This window comes from Staurois parvus, unplaced genomic scaffold (assembly GCF_062004578.1).
Source record: "Staurois parvus isolate SC_StPar_1 unplaced genomic scaffold, SC_StPar_1.0 ptg000860l, whole genome shotgun sequence".
Classification (NCBI taxonomy): Eukaryota; Metazoa; Chordata; class Amphibia; order Anura; family Ranidae; genus Staurois; species Staurois parvus.
The window spans coordinates 218,737-244,708 of NW_028318656.1; the positions used below are offsets into that span (position 1 = coordinate 218,737).

The 25,972-nt window shown below is 41.8% G+C and overlaps 2 pseudogenes; both read right to left on the reverse strand.

The window, feature by feature from the left end:
* Window positions 1-66: 66 nt before the first annotated feature.
* On the reverse strand, window positions 67-8,762 carry LOC149443271 (dead end protein homolog 1 pseudogene; annotated as a pseudogene).
* Window positions 8,763-15,746: 6,984 nt separating this feature from the next.
* LOC149443272 (dead end protein homolog 1 pseudogene) lies at window positions 15,747-16,536 on the reverse strand (annotated as a pseudogene).
* Between the last annotated feature and the right edge of the window lie 9,436 nt (window positions 16,537-25,972).

Genomic DNA, 25,972 nt, shown 5'->3' on the forward strand with positions numbered 1-25,972 from the left:
AGATATCCTATAACTCATCATCTGGTGATCCATCTTTACTTTTTCTATTCTTTATAATATTTTTTCTTAACCTTTTTCTTTTCTATAAAATTTAATACATTAAACACATCATTAGTGGGTCATAATATTGTTTATTGACAATTAAAGTACCGTACTCACGTGGAAGTGAATATTCATATGACAACAAATTCTGGGAATTGTACATATTTTACAAACTGAATTAACATTTGAATTGATGTACTATGACTTTACAATGTACACATATATAAATAGTTGAATGTAATATGACAAACAAAACATTTCTATTGAAATTCAAAAGAAAAAAAGAACAAGTCCTGCAAGTCATGACATGCCTTGGGCAAGGCTTGTTCATGTTGTTATGCAGGAAACCAAGCTTTGGTTATGTACTTCCGTGTTACAGGATGACCTGACAAAGTTCAGTATCAGAATGTTCCAATGTGCCTTTTCCGTCCTATAAACATTTAGATAACTATAGATACCATAGAAATTATTCTACAGAAAACCCCCCCAGAAAACTCAATGTGTCAATTAAATAGCTACAGTGGGGATCGAAAGTTTGGGCACCCCAGCTAAAAATTTGTATTAATGTGCATAAAGAAGCCAAGGAAAGATGGAAAAATCTCCAAAAGGCATCAAATTACAGATTAGACATTCTTATAATATGTCACCAAAAGTTAGATTTTATTTCCATCATTTACACTTTCAAAATAACAGAAAACAAAAAAATGGCGTCTGCAAAAGTTTGGGCACCCTGCAGAGTTAATATCTTGTACTGCCCCTTTGGCAAGTATCACAGCTTGTAAACGCTTTTTGTAGCCAGCCAAGAGTCTTTCAATTCTTGTTTGAGGTATCTTTGCCCATTCTTCCTTACAAACGTCTTCCAGTTCTTTGAGATTTCTGGGCTGTCTGTCACGCACTGCTCTTTTAAGGTCTATCCATAGATTTTCAATTATGTTGAGGTCAGGAGATTGTGAAGGCCATGGCAAAACCTTCAGTTTACGCCTCTTGATGTAATCCCCCGTGGAGTTCGAGGTGTATTTAGGATCATTATCCATTTGTAGAAGCCATCCTCTCTTTAACTTCAGCTTTTGCACAGATGGCATCAAGTTACCATCCATAATTTGCTGAAATTTTATTGAATCCATTATTCCTTCTACTCGTGAGATGTTCCCTGTGCCACTGGCTGCAACACAACCCCAAAGCATGATTGATCCAACCCCATGCTTAACAGTTGGACAGAGGTTCTTTTCATTAAATTCTGTGCCCCTTCTTCTCCAAACGTACCTTTGCTCATTCCGGCCAAAAAGTTCAATTTTAACCTCATCGGTCCACAGAACTTGTTTCCAAAATGCATCAGGCTTGTCTATATGTTCATTTGCAAAGTTCAAACGATGATTTTTGTGGTGGTGACGTAGAAGAGGTTTTCTTCTGATGACTCTTCCATGAAGACCATATTTGTACAAGTATCTCTTTATAGTGGAATAGTGTACCACAACTCCAGTGTCTGCCAGATCTTTCTGGAGGGATCGTGCAGTCAAACGTGGGTTTTGAATTGTTTTTCTCACAATCCTGCGAGCTGTTCTGTCTGATATTTTTCTTGGTCTTCCAGATCTTGCTTTAACTTCCACTGTTCTTGATGACTGCCATTTCTTAATTACATTCCGAACAGAGGATATTGACATCTGAAAACGCTTTGCTATCTTCTTATAGCCTTCTCCAGCTTTGTGAGCGTCAACTATTGTCAGTTTCAGTTTTCTAGACAACTGCTTAGAAGAACCCATGGTGCTGATTGTTGGGGCAAGGTCAGATGAGTCTGGGCATTTAAAACCTTTGAGCTTGACATCACCTGGTCTTCCCAGACGATGATTGAGAACAATCCATGACACTGGCAGGTCTCAGCTTTGCAAAGGGGGCAGTGCATGCTATAAATTCTGCAGGGTGCCCAAATTTTTGCAGATGCCATTTTTTTTGTTTTCTGTTATTTTCAAAGTGTAAATGATGGAAATAAAATCTAACTTTTATTGACATATTATAAGAATGTCTAATCTGTAATTTGATGCCTTTTGGAGATTTTTCCATCTTTCCTTGGCTTCTTTATGCACATTAATACAAATTTTTAGCTGGGGTGCCCAAACTTTCGATCCCCACTGTATTTTGCCTTGGAGCAACTTAACCTTTAGCAACATAAGACGGGGTGATATTTTGCTGATATTGTCATTTCATTGTAGACATATTGTTTATCTAGAAAAGTTTGGGGAGAATTAAGTTATTTATCCTTCAGGGAGTTTACAAGGTATATAAAATGGTATTGTCAATACTATACAGAAGACATTTGGTTTTTCAAATGCAATTTTTTAGAAAAAATACATTTTAACCTCACTAGCGGTATTCCCGAGTGTAGCTCTGGGTAAAATTTGAGTACCAAGAGCGGTGACCCTGAGCTACACTCGGGCTTACCATGCGGCGTTGCTCAGGGAGTCCCTGCAGCACTTACCTTGTCCTTCGCTCCCATGATGTGTCCCCTGCAGCATCCCCGCCGTCTCCTCCGGCCGATGCCGGCATCCGGCTTCCGTGTTCCGGTCCCTGTGACGTCAGGACGTACGGGCGCCGGAATGGGCGGCAAATTTGAAATTTTTAAAAAATGTCATTTTTTTAGAAAATGATTATTACATAGTAAAACATTGCTGTTTCAATGCATTTCACATACATTTTGTCCCTACTGCTTTGTCCTGTGCCCTGCCTGCATTTTGACTTCTCTTTCTGCCTGGAAACTTAGAAAAGTCCATGGCATCCAAAAACCGTCCCTTTACATCAAAATCAGTTTTAGACCGGCTAGAGAACAGCGATAGTAAATCCGAACCACTTACAGAATTGAGTGATAATGATTCGTGGGGGAAATTCGTCATCAGACACTGAAAATGATTCTGCGACTTTGCTCAGCGATGTGCGAATTTGCCTCTGTATTTCAAATTTCAGTGTTTTTGGTTTGATTATATTATTGAATTAAATGTATTATTATTATATTATTATTTTTTATGATTATTTATTAAATTATAATTTATGATTTTGTGTTTAAAATTTTATCCTACCCGGAATGTTTACTAGACTCTTGTTCGGGCAGATTTCAGTGAGTTATTCCTAAAAATTACAGGCCTACAATAAAAAACTACATATTTTCATGCAAAAAAATGGTACCGCTTTCAGCACAAAAAATCGGAAATAATCATAACCGCCGAGGAGGTTAATGAATTTTAGTGTCGAAAAACACAATATAATACCCTATTGTTTGGTAAAATATAAAAGATGATGTTATGTCAAGTAATTAAATACTAAACATGCCACTTTAAAATTGGAAATCCCCTTGGAACGTGTCATTGCTGTCAGTGGGAGGAATAGTGCTCCATCACTGGTGTCAGTGGGAAGAATAGTACGTCATTGGTGCCAGTGGGGGGGGAGGAATAGTGCCCCATCGTTGTTGTCAGTGGGGGGAGGAATAGTGCCTCATCATTGGTGTCAGTGGGAGGAATAGTGCCCCATCATTGGTGTCAGTGGGAAGAATAGTGCCTCATCACTGGTGTCAGTGGGAGGAATAGTGCCCCATCATTGGTGTCAGTGGGGGGAATAGTGCCCCATCATTGGTGTCAGTGGGAGGAATAGTGTCCCATCATTGGTATCAGTGGGAGGAATAGTGCCCCATCATTGGTGTCAGTGGGAGGAATAATGCCCCATCATTATTATCGGTGACACCTATGATGGGGCACTATTCCTCCCACTGACAGCAATGACACTTAACTAGCTGACCCCTGTTCCAGAATGGTGCTGCTGCAGCTAGCATACCTGGTTGCAGCAGCACCATCTGCACGGCACACTTACCGGCTGCTGTCCTCCTTCCTTCACTTCAGCCTCTCCCTCCCTTGATTTTCACGGGGCCACTCGGCTCCGCCTCCTCGCCGGTGATTGGCTGCCTGTGTGCCTTTCCTGAGCTACAGTACTGGCGCCCAATCACCAGTGAGGAGGCGGAGCGAAGCGGCAGTGCGGACATTGAGTAAGGGAGCTGGAGTGAAGGAGCTGGACTGGACTGGATCATTGTGGGACTGGGACCAGAGCCAGGTAGGAGACAGCAGCCCCCTGCTCGCCCCTGAACTTAGTGTCCCCTGCCGGCGGGCTGGATGAATGTGCTCGGCGGGCCAGTAGGGGGACCCATGAAATGCCCCTGGTACCTTTTTTATAGTCTTTTTTGACTGTGGGCAAAGACACATGATCCCCTATTGCCCGGGGGCCCCATGAGTTGTCAGTCCGCTCTTGCTGAGGAGGAACCAGGGGCGGACTGACCATTTGAGCACCCGAGCACTGCCTGAGGGCCCGGGGTCAGTAGGCAGCCCTGTGAAATGCCCCTGGTACCTTTTATAGGCTTTTTTGGGTGTGCTTTGAGTTTGGGCAAGGACACAGGGGCCTCATGATCCCCTATTGCCTGGGGGCCCCATGAGTTGCCAGTCTGCCCCTGGGAGGAACTCTTAATAGCTATTAAATCATTAAAATCCATAAAGAGTGTGGGCCCTGATGTTCATACAGGTCACTACTACAAAACATTTGCCAATTTACTAAAAGACCCACTGCTGAAGGCTTTGAATTCTCTAAAAGATCCCCAAATAATCACAGAGACCTCCTCAATGGCCCATATTACAATACTTCCCAAACCTGGTAAGGACCTCACTGAATGTTCTAGCTATAGACCTATCTTGCTGTTAACCCTTGATTTGAAATTATTGGAAAATATTTTAGCAACACATCCAACTCAAGAGTTGGTTCTGGCAAGCTCAGTGGATTTCTCTAAAAAAAAGTCCTGGATTCGTTCTTAGATACACAGAATATAACTGGATACTAACATTTATAGGTAAAATTGATCCAGGGAATATCTGATTGCCTCTCAGGGGATCAGGGAGGAATATTTTTCCCTGCAGGAGCAAATTGGATCATGCTTTGCTGGGGGTTTTTTTGCCTTCCTCTGGATCAACTGTGGGTATAGGATTATAACTTTTTTTTTTCTTTTGTCTTTTTTCAGCCAGACTAACTATGTCTATGTGATTTCTTGCCAGTTTATAGACCCTGAACTAGTGGGCTTTATACCAGGCAGGGAGGCGAGGGATAATGTGATTAAGGCTCTCAATGTGGTTCACATATTTTGTGGGAGATCTGTCAAGTACCTTCTCCTATCTATGGTTGCAGAGAAGGCCTTTGATAGAGCAGCATGGGACTTTATGATGATGATATGAGCTCATGTGGGGCTAAAGACAAATTATTATTATTATACAGTATTTATAAAGCGCCAATAGTTTGCTCAGCGCTGAACATTACAAAGGGGGACAGAACATGTGACAGAACAATACCAATACAATGCAAAACATGAGGGGATCGAGGGCCCTGCTCTTTCGAGCTTACAATCTAGGAGGGAGGGGATAGTGGTACAGGAGGAGATAGCTGTGGGGGATGGAGTGGTAGCAAGAGTGGAGGAGGTCGGCCGGTTAGCAGGGGGTGGGGTAGGCTTCCCTGAAGAGATGGGTTTTCAAGGTGCGCCTAAAGGAGAGGAGAGTAGGTGATAATCTGATGGGTTGGGGCAGGGAGTTCCAGAGGATGGGTGACACCCTGGAGAAGTCCTGGAGGCGGGCATGGGAGGAGGAGACCAGGGAACTAGAGAGAAGGAGGTCTTGTGAGGAGCGGAGTGTGCGTGTTGGGTGGTACTTGGATATTAGGTCAGTGATCTAGTTCGGGGCAGTATGGTGGACAGCTTTGTACGTCAGTGTTAGGATTCTGAATTTGATCCGTTGCGCAATCGGAAGCCAGTGGAGGGATTGGCAGAGGGGGGGTGGCGGATACGGAGCGGTTGGTAAGGTGGATGAGTCTGGCTGCCGAATTCAGAATAGACTGAAGTGGGGATAGCATGTGGCAAGGCAGGCCAGTGAGGAGGGAGTTGCAGTAGTCGAGTCGTGATGTGATGAGGGAGTGGATGAGCTGTTTAGTGGTTTCTGGGGTTAGGAATGTGCGTATTTTTGCTATGTTGCGGAGGTGGAGTCTGCATGAGTTTGTTAAAGATTGGACTTGGGGCTGGAAGGATAGGTTGAAGTCCAGAATGACACCAAGTACTCTGGCCTGCGGGGCGGGTTTGATGGTGGAGTTGTTGGATGTGATGGAGAAGTCAATGGGGGGTGGTGTCCGGGCTGGGGGAAGACAAGAAACTCGGTTTTGGAGAGGTTCAGTTTAAGGAAGTGGAGCGACATCCAATCTGATATGTCGCTCAGTAGGTGTGTGATTCGGGCGGAGACATATGTTGACATGGATTTCATCACTTTACCAAAATCCCTCGGCCAAATTAAAGATTAACGGCACATTGTCAAAATCGGTACAAATTAGGAATGGCACACGCCAAAGTTGCCCCCTTTCACCCATTTTATTCATCCTCACGTTGGAACCTTTTATTAGGATGGTCAACAAAAATACTTCTTTTAGATGTTTGGAAATGGGGACTAACACATACAAAACCGCAGTCTATGCAGATTATCTATTATTTTTCCTCACTCAGCCACATATCTCAAACCTGAATTTGCAGAGGGAATTCTTACAATTTGGCTACATATCTAACCTAACGATAAATTATACTAAACCAGAGGCCCTTAATATATCTGTTTCACATATCACCTTGCAGCAAATAAAGCAGAACTGTCCATTCAAATGGATACCCAGGGTTCTAAAATACTTGGAAGTATTGCTCACATCTAATTTATCAGACCTTTATTAAACTAATTATAAACCCCTTCTTATAAGGTTTCCCAGGATCCTAATAAGTGGATGATCAAACCCCTCTTGTGGTTTGTTCGGGCCGCAGCAGTCAAAATTACAATTCTGCCTAGAATTTTCTATCATCTTCATACACTACCTATTGATATACTTTCCAGCTTTTTTAAGCAACTGTATTCAATTGTTCGCACCTTTATCTGGTCTCATAAAAGACCAAGAATCAACTTACAACTGTTCTCTAAATCTTAAACTGTGGGAAACATGGGAATGCCCATTTTTTTTTTACAATACTACTATGCAAGACATTTAGCTAGAGTTGTTGACTAGAATTGTCACAAAGACAAAAAAGAATGGGTTGGCCAAGAGACCCTGGGAAGCTCCACTCTATTTTTTTTTAAATTTAAATATTTATTAATTGTTCAGATAAACAAGTTATACAAAACATACTCATTAAAATCTTAACATATTATCATGTTTTGATAATAAGGTCCACTCTATTAGGATTTTTACCCTGGGTCCCATGGGATAAATGCCCATCACAAGCAAAACATCATCCTCTGATTGGACCTACTTTAGCAATGTTTCATAAGGTTTCTAGGGCATATGGCATATCTTCTTCCCTTAAAAAATACAAGCAATCTCTGGTCAGACATTTACTAAATGCTGCCAAATCCATCATACCTCACCTGACTCCATAATGAAATAAATGACGTGTACCAAAAAAGTAGCCATTACCAATAAAATAGCAAAAAAAATGTGGAGATCATGGTTTGTTTTCCACTTTTCTGACTTATACTGTATGTTCGCCTTTGTACTGGCTGAAAATGCTGATCCATAAAGACTGAACTATGATACCTAGAAGTTATTTATTATTTATTTATTACAGGTACTTATATAGCGCCATCAATTTACACAGCACTTTACATATATATTGTACATTCACATCAGTCCCTAACCCTCAAGGGGTGTACAATCTAAGGTCCCTAACTCACATTCATACATACACATACTAGGGACAATTTAGACAGGAGCCAATTAACCTACCAGCATGTCTTTGGAGAGTGGGAGGAAACCGGAGTACCCGGAGGAAACCCACGCAGGCACAGGGAGAACATGCAAACTCCAGGCAGGTGGTGCCATGGCTGTGATTCGAACCGATGACCCAAGTACTGCCTTGTTTTTTTTTCAAGTTCCACATTTAAGCTCATTTGAATGACACTGGAATGAGGCTTTAGAAGAGCCTCCAAGTGCAGTTTTTTCTTTATGGAGTTCTTCATCCATTTCATCTGGAAGCGATAACCAAAAAGTGAATGGGAACACAGGATTCTTTTTGCCATGGTGGCAGCTCTGTGGGAACTGTATTTCAAGATAGCAAGATTTTCCATTCCCACGTTTCGACTAGCAAAAAGAGAAACTTTCTCCAGGTCAGCGGTCATTTCTCTCAGGACACTGGTAAGGGTGACTTTGTCCAGGACACATGGCAAGCCATCCAGCTCCAGGTGACATTTTTCAATGCTTTTGCAGACACCAATCTTGCATCCAGGTAGAATCTCATATCCATGAAACATGGAGACCGCTAGCTCTGCATGGTGCACTTTGGTATATCGGGCAAAACCAAACCCTCGATTAAGTCCACTAAAAGTCATCATAAGACGAAACTCGTACAATGCTCCAGCAGTCTGAAAAAGGGGAATTATTTTATCTTCATAGATTTCTTGAGGGAGATTGTTAATAAAGATTTCTGTCCCAAGTGGAGGAGCTTCTCCAACCCAGCCTGCAGGAGGGCCACCATATTTCTTCTGACCATTGACCTGTACAAGACTAATATTACACCTCTCTGTCCACTCCAGAAGGGAATCTTTATTGTCTTTATTCAGAGACCTAATCCAAACCTCACTCTCAGGGTTCCTCACATTGCTGTCCATCATCTCAGTCAGCTCTGCTCTCTCCATGTGATCTGAACTCTTCCAAACCAAGTTGAGTAGAACTTGGAGGCGAGATATCCTATAACTCATCATCTGGTGATCCATCTTTACTTTTTCTATTCTTTATAATATTTTTTCTTAACCTTTTTCTTTTCTATAAAATTGAATACATTAAACACATCATTAGTGGGTCATAATATTGTTTATTGACAATTAAAGTACCGTACTCACGTGGAAGTGAATATTCATATGACAACAAATTCTGGGAATTGTACATATTTTACAAACTGAATTAACATTTGAATTGATGTACTATGACTTTACAATGTACACATATATAAATAGTTGAATGTAATATGACAAACAAAACATTTCTATTGAAATTCAAAAGAAAAAAAGAACAAGTCTTGCAAGTCATGACATGCCTTGGGCAAGGCTTGTTCATGTTGTTATGCAGGAAGCCAAGTTTTGGTTATGTACTTCCGTGTTACAGGATGACCTGACAAAGTTCAGTATCAGAATGTTCCAATGTGCCTTTTCCGTCCTATAAACATTTAGATAACTATAGATACCATAGAAATTATTCTACAGAAAACCCCCCCAGAAAACTCAATGTGTCAATTAAATAGCTACTGTATTTTGCCTTGGAGCAACTTAACCTTTAGCAACATAAGACGGGGTGATATTTTGCTGATATTGTCATTTCATTGTAGACATATTGTTTATCTAGAAAAGTTTGGGGAGAATTAAGTTATTTATCCTTCAGGGAGTTTACAAGGTATATAAAATGGTATTGTCAATACTATATAGAAGACATTTGGTTTTTCAAATGCAATTTTTTAGAAAAAATACATTTTAACCTCACTAGCGGTATTCCTGAGTGTAGCTCTGGGTAAAATTTGAGTACCAAGAGCGGTAACCCCGAGCTACACTCGGGCTTACCATGCGGCGTTGCTCAGGGAGTCCCTGCAGCACTTACCTTGTCCTTCGCTCCCATGATGTGTCCCCTGCAGCATCCCCGGCCGTCTCCTCCGGCTGATGCCGGCATCCGGCTTCCGTGTTGCGGTCCCTGTGACGTCAGGACGTACGGGCGCCGGAATGGGCGGCAAATTTGAAATTTTTAAAAAATGTAATTTTTTAAAAAATGATTATTACATAGTAAAACATTGCTGTTTCAATGCATTTCACATACATTTTGTCCCTACTGCTTTGTCCTGTGCCCTGCCTGCATTTTGACTGTTCTTTCTGCCTGGAAACTTAGAAAAGTCCATGGCGTCCAAAAACCGTCCCTTTACATTAAAATCAGTTTTAGACCGGCTAGAGAACAGCGATAGTAAATCCGAACCACTTGCAGAATTGAGTGATAATGATTCGTGGGGGAAATTTGTCATCAGACACTGAAAACGATTCTGCGAGTTTGCTCAGCGATGTGCGAATTTGCCTCTGTATTTCAAATTTCAGTGTTTTTGGTTTGATTATATTATTGAATTAAATGTATTATTATTATATTATTATTTTTTATGATTATTTATTAAATTATAATTTATGATTTTGTGTTTAAAATTTTATCCTACCCGGAATGTTTACTAGACTCTTGTTCGGGCAGATTTCAGTGAGTTATTCCTAAAAATTACAGGCCTACAATAAAAAACTACATATTTTCATGCAAAAAAATGGTACCGCTTTCAGCACAAAAAATCGGAAATAATCATAACCGCCGAGGAGGTTAATGAATTTTAGTGTCAAAAAACACAATATAATACCCTATTGTTTGGTAAAATATAAAAGATGTTGTTATGTCAAGTAATTAAATACTAAACATGCCACTTTAAAATTGGAAATCCCCTTGGAACGTGTCATTGCTGTCAGTGGGAGGAATAGTGCTCCATCATTGGTGTCAGTGGGAGGAATAGTACGTCATTGGTGCCAGTGGGGGGGGAGGAATAGTGCCCCATCGTTGTTGTCAGTGGGGGGAGGAATAGTGCCTCATCATTGGTGTCAGTGGGAGGAATAGTGCCCCATCATTGGTGTCAGTGGGAAGAATAGTGCCTCATCACTGGTGTCAGTGGGAGGAATAGTGCCCCATCATTGGTGTCAGTGGGGGGAATAGTGCCCCATCATTGGTGTCAGTGGGAGGAATAGTGCCCCATCATTGGTGTCAGTGGGGGGAGGAATAGTGCCCCATCATTGGTGTGAGTGGGAGGAATAATGCCCCATCATTATTATCGGTGACACCTATGATGGGGCACTATTCCTCCCACTGACAGCAATGACACTTAACTAGCTGACCCCTGTTCCAGAATGGTGCTGCTGCAGCCAGCATACCTGGTTGCAGCAGCACCATCTGCACGGCACACTTACCGGCTGCTGTCCTCCTTCCTTCACTTCAGCCTCTCCCTCCCTTGATTTTCACGGGGCCACTCGGCTCCGCCTCCTCGCCGGTGATTGGCTGCCTGTGTGCCTTTCCTGAGCTACAGTACTGGCGCCCAATCACCAGTGAGGAGGCAGAGCGAAGCGGCAGTGCGGACATTGAGTAAGGGAGCTGGAGTGAAGGAGCTGGACTGGACTGGATCATTGTGGGACTGGGACAAGAGCCAGGTAGGAGACAGCAGCCCCCTGCTCGCCCCTGAACTTAGTGTCCCCTGCCGGCGGGCTGGATGAATGTGCTCGGCGGGCCAGTAGGGGGACCCATGAAATGCCCCTGGTACCTTTTTTATAGTCTTTTTTGACTGTGGGCAAAGACACATGATCCCCTATTGCCCGGGGGCCCCATGAGTTGTCAGTCCACTCCTGCTGAGGAGGAACCAGGGGCGGACTGACCATTTGAGCACTGCCTGAGGGCCCGGGGTCAGTAGGCAGCCCTGTGAAATGCCCCTGGTACCTTTTATAGGCTTTTTTGGGTGTGCTTTGAGTTTGGGCAAGGACACAGGGGCCTCATGATCCCCTATTGCCTGGGGGCCCCATGAGTTGCCAGTCTGCCCCTGGGAGGAACTCTTAATAGCTATTAAATCATTAAAATCCATAAAGAGTGTGGGCCCTGATGGCCATACAGGTCACTACTACAAAACATTTGCCAATTTACTAAAAGACCCACTGCTGAAGGCTTTGAATTCTCTAAAAGATCCCCAAATAATCACAGAGACCTCCTCAATGGCCCATATTACAATACTTCCCAAACCTGGTTAGGACCTCACTGAATGTTCTAGCTATAGACCTATCTTGCTGTTAACCCTTGATTTGAAATTATTGGAAAATATTTTAGCAACACATCCAACTCAAGAGTTGGTTCTGGCCAGCTCAGTGGATTTCTCTAAAAAAAAGTCCTGGATTCGTTCTTAGAATATACCTGGATACTAACATTTATAGGTAAAATTGATCCAGGGAATATCTGATTGCCTCTCAGGGGATCAGGGAGCAAATTGGATCATGCTTTGCTGGGGTTTTTTTTTTTGCCTTCCTCTGGATCAACTGTGGGTATAAGATTACAGTTGCAAGAAAAAGTATGTGAACCCCTTGGGATTACGTGGAGTTTTGCATGAATTGGGCATAAAATGTGCTCTGAATGTCATCTAAGTCACAACAATAGAAGAATACAGTCTGCTGAACATAATACTACACAAACATTAGATGTTGCCATGGTTTAATTGCACATAACATGTAAACATTCACAGTGCAGGAAGGAAAAAGTATGTGAGGCCCTAGCTTACTGACTTCTCCCAGAGCTAATTGGAGCCAGGAGTGAGCCAACCTTGACTCCAATCAGTGTGATGATATTGGATGTGTTGCTGACAGCTTTCCTGCCCTTAAAAAACACACACCTGTTTTGGGTTTACTGGTTTCAAGAAGCACTGTCTGATGTGAACCATGCCTTGCAGAAAAGAGCTCTCAGAAGACCTACGATCAAGAATTGTTGACTTGCATGAAGCTGGAAAGGGTTACAAAAGTATCTCCAAAAGCCTTGATGTTCATATGTCCATGGTAAGACAGACTGTCTACAAATGGAGAAAGTTTAGCACTGTTGCTACTCTCCCTAGGAGTGGTCGTCCTGTAAAAATGACTGCAAGAGCACAGCGCAGAATGCTGCATGAGATAAAGAAGTATCCCAGAGTGTCAGCTAAAGACCTACAGAAATCTCTGGCACATGCTAACATTTTTGTTGACACATCTACAATAAGGAAAACATTAAACACGAATGGAGTACATGGGAGGACACCACGGAGGAAGCCATTGCTGTCCAAAAAGAATATTGCAGCACGTTTGAAGTTTGCAAAAGAGCACCTGGATGTTCCACAGCACTACTGGCAAAATATACTGTGGACAGATGAAACCAAAATTGAGTTGTTTGGGAAGAACACACAACACTATGTGTGGAGAAAAAAAGGCACAGCACACCAACATCAAAACCTCATCCCCACTGTAAAACATGGTGGAGGGAGCATCATGGTTTGGGGCTGCTTTGCTGCCTCAGGGCCTGGACGAATTGTTGTCATTGATGGGAAAATGAATTCCAGAGTTTATCAAGACATTTTGCAGGAAACCGTACGACCATCTGTCCGCCAACTGAAGCTCCGCAGAGGATGGGTGATGCAACAGGACAATGACCCAAAGCATACAAGTAATTCAACAAAACAATGGCTGCAACAGCACAGAATACGCCTTCTGGAGTGGCCCAGTCAGAGTCCTGACCTCAACCCGATTGAAATGCTGTGGCATGACCTTAAGAGAGTGATTCGCACCAGACATCCCAAGAATATTGCTACACTGAAACAGTTTTGTGAAGAGGAGTGGTCCAAAATGACTCCAGATCGTTGTGCAGGTCTGATCTGCAACTACAGGAAACGTTTGGTTGAGGTTATTGCTGCCAAAGGAGGGTCAACCAGTTATTAAGTCCAAAGGTTCACATATTTTTCCTCCCTGCACTGTGAATGTTTACATGTTATGTGCAATTAAACCATGGCAACATCTAATGTTTGTGTAGTATTATGTTCAGCAGACTGTGTTCTTCTATTGTTGTGACTTAGATGACGTTCAGAGCACATTTTATGCCCAATTCATACAAAACTCCACATAATCCCAAGGGGTTCACATACTTTTTCTTGCAACTGTATAACTTTTTTTTTTTCTTTTGTCTTTTTTCAGCCAGACTAACTATGTCTATGTGATTTCTTGCCGGTTTATAGGCCCTGAACTAGTGGGCTTTATGCCAGGCAGGGAGATGAGGGATAAAGTGATTAAGGCTTTCAATGTGGTTCACATATTTTGTGGGGGATCTGTCAAGGACCTTCTCCTATCTACGGATGCAGAGAATGCCTTTCACAGAGTAGCATGGGACTTTATGATGATGATATGAGCTCGTGTGGGGCTAAAGACACATATGTTGACATGGATTTCATCACTTTACCAAAATCCCTCGGCCAAATTAAATATTAGCGGCACATTGTCAAAATCGGTACAAATTAGGAATGGCACACGCCAAAGTTGCCCCCTTTCACCTAATTTATTCATCCTCACGTTGGAACCTTTTATTAGGATGGTCAACAAAAATACTTCTTTTAGATGTTTGGAAATGGGGACTAACACATACAAAACCGCAGTCTATGCAGATTATCTATTATTTTTCCTCACTCAGCCACATATCTCAAACCTGAATTTGCAGAGGGAATTCTTACAATTTGGCTACATATCTAACCTAACGATAAATTACACTAAACCAGAGGCACTTAATATATCTGTTTCACATATCACCTTGCAGCAAACAAAGCAGAACTGTCCACTCAAATGGGTACCCAGGGTTCTAAAATACTTGGAAATATTGCTCACATCTAATTTATCAGACCTTTATTAAACTAATTATAAACCTCTTCTTAGTGAGGTTTCCCAGGATCCTAATAAATGGATGATGAAACCCCTCTTGTGGTTTGGTCGGGCCGCAGCAGTCAAAATTACAATTCTGCCTAGAATTTTATATCATCTTCATACACTACCTATTGATATACTTTCCAGCTTTTTTAAGCAACTGTATTCAATTGTTTGCACCTTTATCTGGTCTCATAAAAGACCAAGAATCAACTTACAACTGTTCTCTAAATCTAAACTGTGGGAAACATGGGAATGCCCATTTTTTTTTTACTATACTACTATGCAAGACATTTAGCTAGAGTTGTTGACTGGAATTGTCACAAAGACAAAAATGACTGGGTTGGCCAAGAGACCCTGGGAAGCTCCACTCTATTTTTGTTTTTAATTTAAATACTTATTAATTTTTCAGATAAACAAGTTATACAAAACATACTCATTAAAATCTTAACATATTATCATGTTTTGATAATAAGGTCCACTCTATTAGGATTTTTACCCTGGGTCCTATGGGATAAATGCCCATCACAAGCAAAACATCATCCTCTGATTGGACTTACTTTAGCAATGTTTCATAAGGTTTCTAGGGCACATGGCATATCTTATTCCCTTAAAAAATACAAGCAATCACTGGTCAGACATTTACTAAATGCTGCCAAATCCATCATACCTCACCTGACTCCATCATGAAATAAATGACGTGTACAAAAAAAGTAGCCATTACCAATAAAATAGCAAAAAATTCATAAAATGTGGAGATCATGGTTTGTTTTCCACTTTTCTGACTTATACTGTATGTTCGCCTTTGTACTGGCTGAAAATGCTGATCCATAAAGACTGAACTATGATACCTAGAAGTTATTTATTTATTACAGGTACTTATATAGCGCCATCAATGTACACAGCGCTTTACATATATATTGTACATTCACATCAGTCCCTAACCCTCAAGGGGGGTACAATCTAAGGTCCCTAACTCACATTCATACATACACATACTAGGGACAATTTAGACAGGAGCCAATTAACCTACCAGCATGTCTTTGGAGTGTGGGAGGAAACCGGAGTACCTGGAGGAAACCCACGCAGGCACAGGGAGAACATGCAAACTCCAGACAGGTGGTGCCATGGCTGGGATTCGAACCGATGACCCTAGTACTGCCTTGTTTTTTTTTCAAGTTCCACATTCAAGCTCATTTGAATGACACTGGAATGAGGCTTTAGAAGAGCCTCCAAGTGCAGTTTTTTCTTTATGGAGTTCTTCTTCATTTTTCATTTCATCTGGAAGCGATAACCAAAAAGTGAATGGGAACACAGGATTCTTTTTGCCATGGTGGCAGCTCTGTGGGAACTGTATTTCAAGATAGCAAGATTTTTCATTCCCACGTTTCGACTAGCAAAAAGAGAAAATTTCTCCAGGTCAACGGTCATTTCTCAGGACACTGGTAAGGGTGACTTTGTCCAGGACACATGGCAAGCCATCCAGCTCCAGGTGACATTTTTCAATGCTTTTGCAGACACCAATCTTGCAGCCAGGTAGAATCTCATATCCATGAAACATGGAGACCGCTAGCTCTGCATGGTGCACTTTGGTATATCGGGCAAAACCAAACCCTCGATTAAGTCCACTTAAAGTCATCATAAGACAAATCTCGTACAATGCTCCAGCAGTCTGAAAAAGGGGAATTATTTTATCTTCATAGGTTTCTTGAGGGAGATTGTTAATAAAGATTTCTGTCCCAAGTGGAGGAGCTTCTCCAACCCAGCCTGCAGGAGGGCCACCATATTTCTTCTGACCATTGACCTGTACAAGACTAATATTACACCTCTCTGTCCACTCCAGAAGGGAATCTTTATTGTCTTTATTCAGAGACCTAATCCAAACCTCACTCTCAGGGTTCCTCACATTGCTGTCCATCATCTCAGTCAGCTCCGCTCTCTCCATGTGATCTGAACTCTTCCAAACCAAGTTGAGTAGAACTTGGAGGCGAGATATCCTATAACCCATCATCTGGTGATCCATCTTTTCTTTTTCTATTCTTTATAATATTTTTTCTTAACCTTTTTCTTTTCTATAAAATTTCATACATTAAACACATCATTAGTGGGTCATAATATTGTTTATTGACAATTAAAGTACCGTATTTTCCGGCGTATAAGGTGACTGGGTGTATAAGACGACCCCCCAATTTTCCAGTTAAAACATAGGTTTTGGGCTATACTCGCCGTATAAGACTACCCCCCTTCCGAAGCAACACCATTTAAAAACATCAGATTTTTTAATTGAAATGGTTATGACTTACTGGTACTTAAAATCCTTCAAAATCCTCATGTTCATCCTCTGACATCATAAGTTCATGAATGACATCTTGTGATACATTTGTAAGACAGTCATCATATGGATCAAATTCCAAATGAGATGGTTACCGCTGGATGTGCGGTAATACGGTAGTTCGGCTACATACAGTATACAGTATATATACAGCCCGCTGGATGTGCGGTAATACGGTAGCTTCGGCTACATACAGTATACAGTGTATATACAGCCCGCTGGATGTGCAGTAATGTACATACAGTATACCGCGCTGAGCCAAGCTGGCTCAAAACAAATGTCCCTATGACAGATTAATCTGTCAGCCCGCTGGATGTGCGGTATATACAGTATACTGAGCCAAGCGGTTTCAAAACGTACCGGTACGTCCCTACAGTAATCAGACCGCTGGATGTGTGTATGTACGGTAGCTGAGGCTACATACAGTATACGCTGGGCCAACCACGGTGAGCGATGTATTCTACTAATGAATACAAAGCCTGCTCGGATTGGCTGAGGTTGTGACATCATCAGCCCACCTCTCTGACTCAGCCAATCCAAGCAGGCTTTGTATTCATTAGTAGAATACATCACTCGCCGTGATTGGCCCAGTGTATACTGTATGTAGCCGCAGCTACCGTACATACACTGTAGTGGATTGTGATTGACAGTCCACGTTTTATTAGATGATCAGTAAAATGACAATTTTATAGTCTTGCTACTGTCTGTATCTTGCTCTTTAAATTCCTTACTCTCTTAAGTAAACAATCAGATATAGGTTGACAGAACAATGATGATAATTAAGATGGCGCCTTCATCCGGAGTCTCACCCTTGGTGACTCATTAGGAGAAAAGTATCTTTTAATGTAAACAACCCCCATAAAAGGGAATGAGTCTCTTTGGGGACAATGATTGGAAGATATCAACACGGATGGAAGGACACGCAGAAACCCAGTGGACTTTTCACCCAATCAATGTATATGCTTTGCCTGCATCATATGCCCTATAAATGATACTGTTAGTTCCTCAATAAAACAGAATTTTAGGAAGTTGGCAAACTGCGAAGTGTCAGTGTCTTACTTCCACGTGCACGTATTCTCATAATAATTTGGCTCACTGGTAGATCACTGTAAATGGTCTGTAAGTGACCTAGTCCAAGACAACATGCATCCAGCGGTCTGATTACCGTAGGGACGTACCGGTACGTTTTGAAACCGCTTGGCTCAGCGCAGTATACTGTATATACCGCACATCCAGCGGGCTGACAGATTAATCTGTCATAGGGACATTTGTTTTGAGCCAGCTTGGCTCAGCACGGTATACTGTATGTACAGTATTACCACACATCCAGCCAGCTTGACCCAAACCAACTCAAGGTTCACATTTTATACCCGCGTATAAGACGACCCCCAATTTTTGGGGTATAATTTTAAGTATAAAAAGTAGTCTTATACGCCAGAAAATACTGTACATGTACTCACGAGGAAGTGAATATTCATATGACAACAGATTCTGGGAATTGTAGATATTTTACGAACTGAATAAACATTTGAATTGATGTACTATGACTTTACAATGTATACATATATAAATAGTTGAATGTAATATGACAAACAAAACATTTCTAATGAAATTCAAAAGAAAAAAAGAACAAGTCCTGCAAGTCATGACATGCCTTGGGCATGGCTTGTTCAAGTTGTTATGCAGGAAGCCAAGCTTTGGTTATGTACTTCCATGTTACAGGATGACCTGACAAATTTCAGTATCGGAATGTTTCAATGTGCCTTTTCCATCCTATAAACATTTAGATAACTATAAACAGATACAATAGAAATTATTCTACAGAAAAACCCCCCCAGAAAACTCAATGTGTCAATTAAATAGCTATTTTGCCTTGGAGCAACTTAACCTTTAGCAACATAAGACGGGGTGGTATTTTGCTGATATTGTCATTTCATTGTAGACATATTGGTTATCTAGAAAGGGTTGGGGAGAATTAAGTTATTTTCCTTCAGGGAGTTTACAAGATATATAAAATGGTATTGCCAATACTATATAGAAGACATCTGGTTTTTCAAATGCAATTTGTTAGAAAAAATACATTTTAATGAATTTTAGTGTCGAAAAACACAATATAATACCCTATTGTTTGGTAAAATATAAAAGATGATGTTATGTCAAGTAATTAAATACTAAACATGCCACTTTAAAATTGAAAATGCCCATGGAACGTGGCCAAGCTATAGTACCCACAAATCTCTAAAGGCGACTCTTTAAAAACCTTTACAGGTTACCAGTTTAGAGTTCCACAGGAGGTCTGGCAGTAGAATTAGTGCTCTCACTCTGACGTTCGTACCTCACATGTGTGGTCTGATCTCTGTTTATTATTATTATTATTATACAGTATTTATAAAGCGCCAATAGTTCGCTCAGCACTGTACATTACAAAGGGGGACAGAACATGTGACAGAACAATACCAATACAATGCAAAACATGAGGGGATTGAGGGCCCTGCTCTTTCGAGCTTACAATCTAGGAGGGAGGGGATAGTGGTACAGGAGGAGATAGCTGTGGGGGATGGAGTGGTAGGAAGAGTGGAGGAGGTCGGCAGGTTAGCAGGGGGTGGGGTAGGCTTCCCTGAAGAGATGGGTTTTCAGGGTGCGCCTAAAGGAGAGGAGAGTAGGTGATAATCTGATGGGTTGGGGTAGGGAGTTCCAGAGGATGGGTGACACCCTGGAGAAGTCCTGGAGGCGGGCATGGGAGGAGGAGACCAGGGAACTAGAGAGGAGGTCTTGTGAGGAGCGGAGTGTGCGTGTTGGGCGGTACTTGGATATTAGGTCAGAGATGTAGTACGGGGCAGTATGGTGGACGGCTTTGTACGTCAGTGTTAGGATTTTGAATTTGATCCGTTGCGCAATCGGAAGCCAGTGGAGGGATTGGCAGAGGGGGGTGGCGGAGATGGAGCGGTTGGAAAGGTGAATGAGTCTGGCAGCCGTATTCAGGATCGACTGAAGCGGGGATAGCTAGCGGCGAGGCAGGCCAGTGAGGAGGGAGTTGCAGTTTACAGTATATATTCATGCAGGTCCAATGCGAGTGTGTTCCTTTGTGTGTGAGCACGGGGGGATGGGTGCACTTTACATTTTTTTATTATTTAATATTTATTTTATTTTTAATACTGCACCTTTAAAGTATTTTTAATCAACTATATTGCTATATTTATCAACTTTATTGCTATTACAAGGGATGAACAACATTCTTTGTGTTAGCATGGGGCATGACAGATCCTCTTTTTGTTGAGATCTGGGGTCTTTGAAACCCCAGATCTCACCTCTGGCCTCCAAAGCTTCTGACTTTTTTTATTTGTTTAGCAACAAATAAAAAAAAACAGTGTTGATTAAATACCAACAAAAGAAAGCTCTATTTGTGTAAAGAAATTATAAAAAATTCATAAGTACAGTGTTGCATGACTGACTAATTGTCATTCAAAATGTGACATTTATGCAGATGACCTCCTCTTATATGTATCCACCTCTCTTCCTTCTATCATTCTAGAATATGAACTATTTGGGCAAGTCAGTTAATTGTGATAAAACTGAGGTCCTAAACATCTCACTGTCGACTCAGGAGGTCTCTCGCATCCAATCCAACTACTGTTGTAAGTGGCAATGACATGCCACAAAATATTTTGGAACTTATATAGCTACCTCCTTGCTGGCCCTTGCAGACTTGAACTGTAGGCCCCTTCTCCACACGATCTGCACTTGTCTCTAGTCCTGCAATAAACCTACTTTTCTTGGTTTTAGAATATACACATTTAAAACATACCACCTAAACTGTTGTATGTGTTTCGGACAATCCCTGCCCCTCCTCCACTGGGTTTCATGAATGGTATCAATGCCACCATTCGCAATTTTATTTGACGACATAAAAAACATGGATTAAAGTATTCAGTTATATTATGTGAATCTAGGAAAGAACCCTGGCTTTTTAACAGCTCTTACAGTGAAGAAACCTTTCCATATCTGGAAGTTAAATCTCTTTCCTCCAGATGTAGAGTGCTCCCTTCATGACCCTAAAGTGAGTAACTCCAAACCAAGTTTATTATATGAACCACTTATGTATTTATACATAATATCGCCCCTTAATCTCCTCTTCTCAAGAGAGAATAAATTCAGTTCCTCTAATCTTTCCTCATAGCTGAGCTCCTCCATGCCTCTTACTGTATCAGTTTGGTTGCCCTTCTCTGTACTTTCTCCAGTTCCCCAATGTTCTTTTTGTGAATTGGTGCCCAAAACTGAACTGCATATTCCAGATGAGGTGTTACCAATGATTTGTACCGGGGAAATGATATCTCTCTCTGGAGTCTATACCTCTTCTAATACAAGAGAGGATTTTGCTCACTTTAGAAACCACAGCTTGGCATTGCAAGTCATTATTAAGCTTGTGAGCTACCAGAACCCCCAGATCCTTCCCCACCATTGACCCCCCAGATCCTTCTCCACCATTGACCCCCCCCCCCCCAGATCCTTCTCCACCATTGAGCCCCCCCAGATCCTTCTCCAGCATTGATTCCACCAGTTGTACCTCACCTAGTATGTATGATGCATGCACATTCTTAGCCCCCAAGTGCAGAACCTTACAATTATCAACATTAAACCTCATTTCCCACATAGTCCCCCAATTACACAGAGCATTGAGGTCGGCTTGTAAGTTGGAGACATCCTGTAAGGACGTTATTCCACGGCACAGCTTGGTGTCATCTGCAAAGACTGAAATGGGATTTATAATCCCAGACCCTATATCGTTTATAAACATGTTAAAAAGTAAGGGTCCCAACACTGAACCTTGGGGTACACCACTGGCACCACTGACACCTTGGGGTACACCTAGACCATTCATAGTATGAATCATTAACCATTACTCTCTGATTTCGGTCTTTAAGCCACAATATATGACATATTTGCATTGTCAAGTTGAGATGTTGTAAACCCCATATGCATATCCTTCGTTTCACTTGATTCAGTTCTTTGTGTATTTGATAATATTTAGCTCATGACAATGTTCCTTTCCTTGAATATGCTTTATCCTGTACTGTTTTTAATACTCTGTACATAAATAAAATAAATGCTGCGCTGCTAATGCAAAATTAATAAATCAAAAGTGTAAAGAAGTGAAATGAAGGAAATCTAAATCATAAGCAAACCATAGGAATAAAGTATCTATAAAGCAAGTCCATAAATGTGAAATCATCAGTAGTGTTTCAGTAATACAGTTCTTCTCAGCTTATTATGCTTCTTTATGTACTCATCAACCAACACCATCAGATGAAGTGCTATGAAACACGCAGAACTCTCACCTCTGCACTTTGTATTACCAAATAGGTAAACAGTTCTTCACTCTCTCGATCATCAACCTATAAGAGTGGTAGGCACCTTTTATGCTTTCAATACAACATCAAGCCAGACACAGGGACCGGTCCCTTTAAGGGGATTGGAGGTCTGAGATTACAACCCTGATAACAGAACTTCCCTGCAGCCTTTTTTTATTGGCTGACATGGTATCTTGATCTTCGGATCTCCCACTGTCACAGGCTGCTGGCCCCAGATTCCATTGTCAATGCATTGCTTGTCCAATCCATCTCCAGTTACTCCAGCCTACCACTCTTATATTATTGATGATCAGGAGAGTGAAGAACTGTTTACCTACTTGCAGGGGCGGACTAACCATTTGGAAACTCGGGCACTGCCCGAGGGCCCAAGATCAGTAGGGGGCCCCATGAGATGCCCCTGGTATCTTTTTCATAGGCTTTTTTGAGTTTGGGCAAGGACACAGATGGCCCCATGATCCCCTATTGCCCGGGGGCCCCATGAGTTGTCAGTCCGCCCCTGCCTACTTGGTATTGCAAAGCGCAATTTAATTGTTCTGAGGTGAGAGTTCTGTGAGCACTGGGGTGACACCGTCTGCATGTTTCATAGCTCTTCATTTGATGGTGTTGGTTGATGAGCACATGAAGAAGCATAATAAGCTGTGAAGAATTGTATTATGGAACCACTACTGATGATTTCACATTTATGGACTTGCTTTATGGACACTTTATTCCTCTGGTTTGCTTATGATTTAGATTTGCTTCATTTAGCTTCTTTATAATTTTGATTTATTAATTTTGTATTAGCAGCGCAGCATTTATTTTATTTATGTTTTATGGTTTTGTTGTGGGAACACAATTTAATGCTAGCAGCAGCCCCTCATTTCCACAAAAATATATTATATTTGTTCACTTTATTCAGGTAGCGCAGGAATTCTTTCTTGTTTTTGTTTAATACACTGTAAAGTTGCTTCACAGAGACCTTTACCTATTGCATATGCTAAGAAGGACATCTCAGGGGACATTGCACCGTATCTTAGCCATTCTCCAGGAGTCTACTCTAGACTAGTTATAGTATTCTTACTCACATTGCAGTTAGCACTTATATGCACTGTTTATTACTGACTTTTTGATTTATAAGTTGATTCCAGTCCAGTGGTACAGAACTCTATTCTAAGTTATGGTTAGAGGCGACATGATTTGGACAGGGATTGGATGTGGGCCTGAAAGGATAGTTCAAAATCCAAGATTACCCCTAGCACCCTGACATACAGGGATGGGTTGATAGTGGTGCTTTTGATCCCAACTGAGAAATCAGGGGAAGAGGCATGTGGGGGGGGGGGGGGGGAAATATTATGAGCTACGTTTTGTATAGATTGAGTTTTAGGAAGTGGTGTGACATCCAGTCTGATATGTCTGTCAGTAAATCGGTGATACGTGAGGAAACTGATGGGGTGAGCTGAGGAGTAGAGAGATAGATTTGTGTGTCATCAGCATAGAAATGGTATTGGAAGCCATGGAAAGGTATCAGCTGACCCAAGGAAGATATGCAGATCGAGAATAGGAGAGGTCCAAGGACAGAACTTTGGGGAACCCCGATGGTAAGAGGAGTAGGAGAGGAGGAAGTAGAGTTGTAAGTGACACTGAAGGTGCAGTGAGATAGGTAAGAGTCAAACCAACAGAGTACAGTCAAGGAGACCAAGTAAATAAAGTTTTTTGAGGAGGAGGGGGTGGTCAACTGTGTCAAAGGAAGGGGAAAGGTCCAAGTGTAAGAGTATGGAATAGTGACCATTGTTTTTAGTGGTTAGTAAGTCGTTTGTGAGTTCTAGGAGAGCAGTTTCTGTGGAGTGCTGTGGGCGAAATCCAGATTGAAGGGGATCAAAAAGGTTATTCTCAATAAGATGGCAGCTCACAAGGTTGTAGACTAGACGTGCAAGGAGTTTGGAGGCAAAAGGGAGTAAGGAGATGGGTCTTAGGTTGCTAAGATTGGTGGGGTCCAATGAGGCCTTTATAAGTATGGTGCATGTTTTTGAGGGTTGGGGAAGATGCCAGTAGAAAGGGAGAGATTGAAGATATGAGTTAAAGAGTGAAGGATAGAGCCAGAGGGTGACCGTAATATATGTCAGGGAACAGGGTCCAGGGGGTAGGTGGTTAGGTGGGCTTTAGAAACAAGTTTACGAACCTCACCTATAGTTCCTGAGTTAAGCAAGGGAAGTATATATTGTGCAGCTGGACAAGGAGTGTAGGGTGAGGGAGATGTGTGTACAGTGGAGATCTCGTCACGAATTGTATCAATCTTATTTTTGAAGTGATTAGCAATCTCCTGGGCAGTGAGTGAGATAGTGAGTGGAGGTAAAGAAGGACGAAGTAGAGAGTTAAAGGTAGAAAAGAGTTGATGGGGATTGCATGAGAGGATGTTAATGAGAGTGAAATAATAGGTCTGTTTGGCAATGTGGAGACAAAAATTGTAGTTTTGAAGGGCAGATTTATATTAGTCGAAGTTTTGCTGAGTCTTAAGCCATAAACACTCAAGAGCATGGCTACGTTTTTTGAGGCATCTGGTATTGTCTGTTTGCCAGGGCTGGTTTCTATGGGTAACTGTTTGGTAGTTGAAAGACAAGGAGGAGGAAGCCAAGGAGAGAGTGGATCTAATAAGGGAGTGATCAGAGAGAGGAAAAGGAAAGTTGGTGGGGTTGCAAGGAGTGCATAGGTAGGAGAATACAAGGTTGAGGCAGTTACTGTTAGAGTAAGTAGAAGCATTCGTCCATTGTTTTAGGTCAAAAGAAGTGGTTAGGCTCAGCAGTCTAAAGGTAACATGAGTGTTAAGATTAAAAGGGATGTTGAAGTCACCAAGAATGATTGTGGGAATTTCAGAAGAGAGAAAGTAAGGCAGCCAGGAAGTAAGTCATCAAGGAAGCTTGATACCTGTCCAGGAGGTCAATAAATCACAGCAATTCATAAAGAAACTGGAGAGAATAGACGAATACAGTGAACTTCAAATGAGCAGAGTGACAGAGAGGGAGGTGAGTGAAGGACCTGAGAAGTGCTTTTAGGAGATAGGAGGATTACAACTCCTTTACATCCACTAGGCCTGGGAGAGTAAGTCCAGAGGAGACCACCATGGGAGAGAGCAGCAGGAGAGGGAAAGTCAGATTCATGAAGTCAGGTTTCTGTAATTGCAAGTAGGTTAAAGGAGTTTGTGATAAAAAGTTATGGACATAAGTGAGTTTGCTACAGACAGAGCGGGCATTCCAAAGGGCACAGGAAGAGGGGAGGCTAGTTCTAGGAAGAAGAGGAATAGTAACCAGATTGCGTGGATTGCGGCAGCTAGGTGCTGGGTGCATTGGTCAAAGGAAAAGATGGCACCCCAGGATTTGGGGAAATGTCTCTAGATGTTAGGAGAATCAGAAGGGTGAGAGAGGTAATATGGGAGTATGACTTATATGGAGGGACAGGTTCCAGTGTCCTGGAGGTTTTATTTGTATGTGGGTTCAGAATTAGCAGGAGCTGATGAGTGCAGTAATAAGGTGAAGACAGGATAAGAGTGATATATATAGGCTGTGGGGTGGAGAAGAGGGGGGAAGGAGAGAGAGTTTGAAGAGAGAGGATACAACTGTGAGAAGGAGGAGTAGGGAGAGCATGTTACAGAGTGGTGAAATGAAAAAGCAGACTGGGTAAAAGCTGAAAGAGCTGGATGGGGA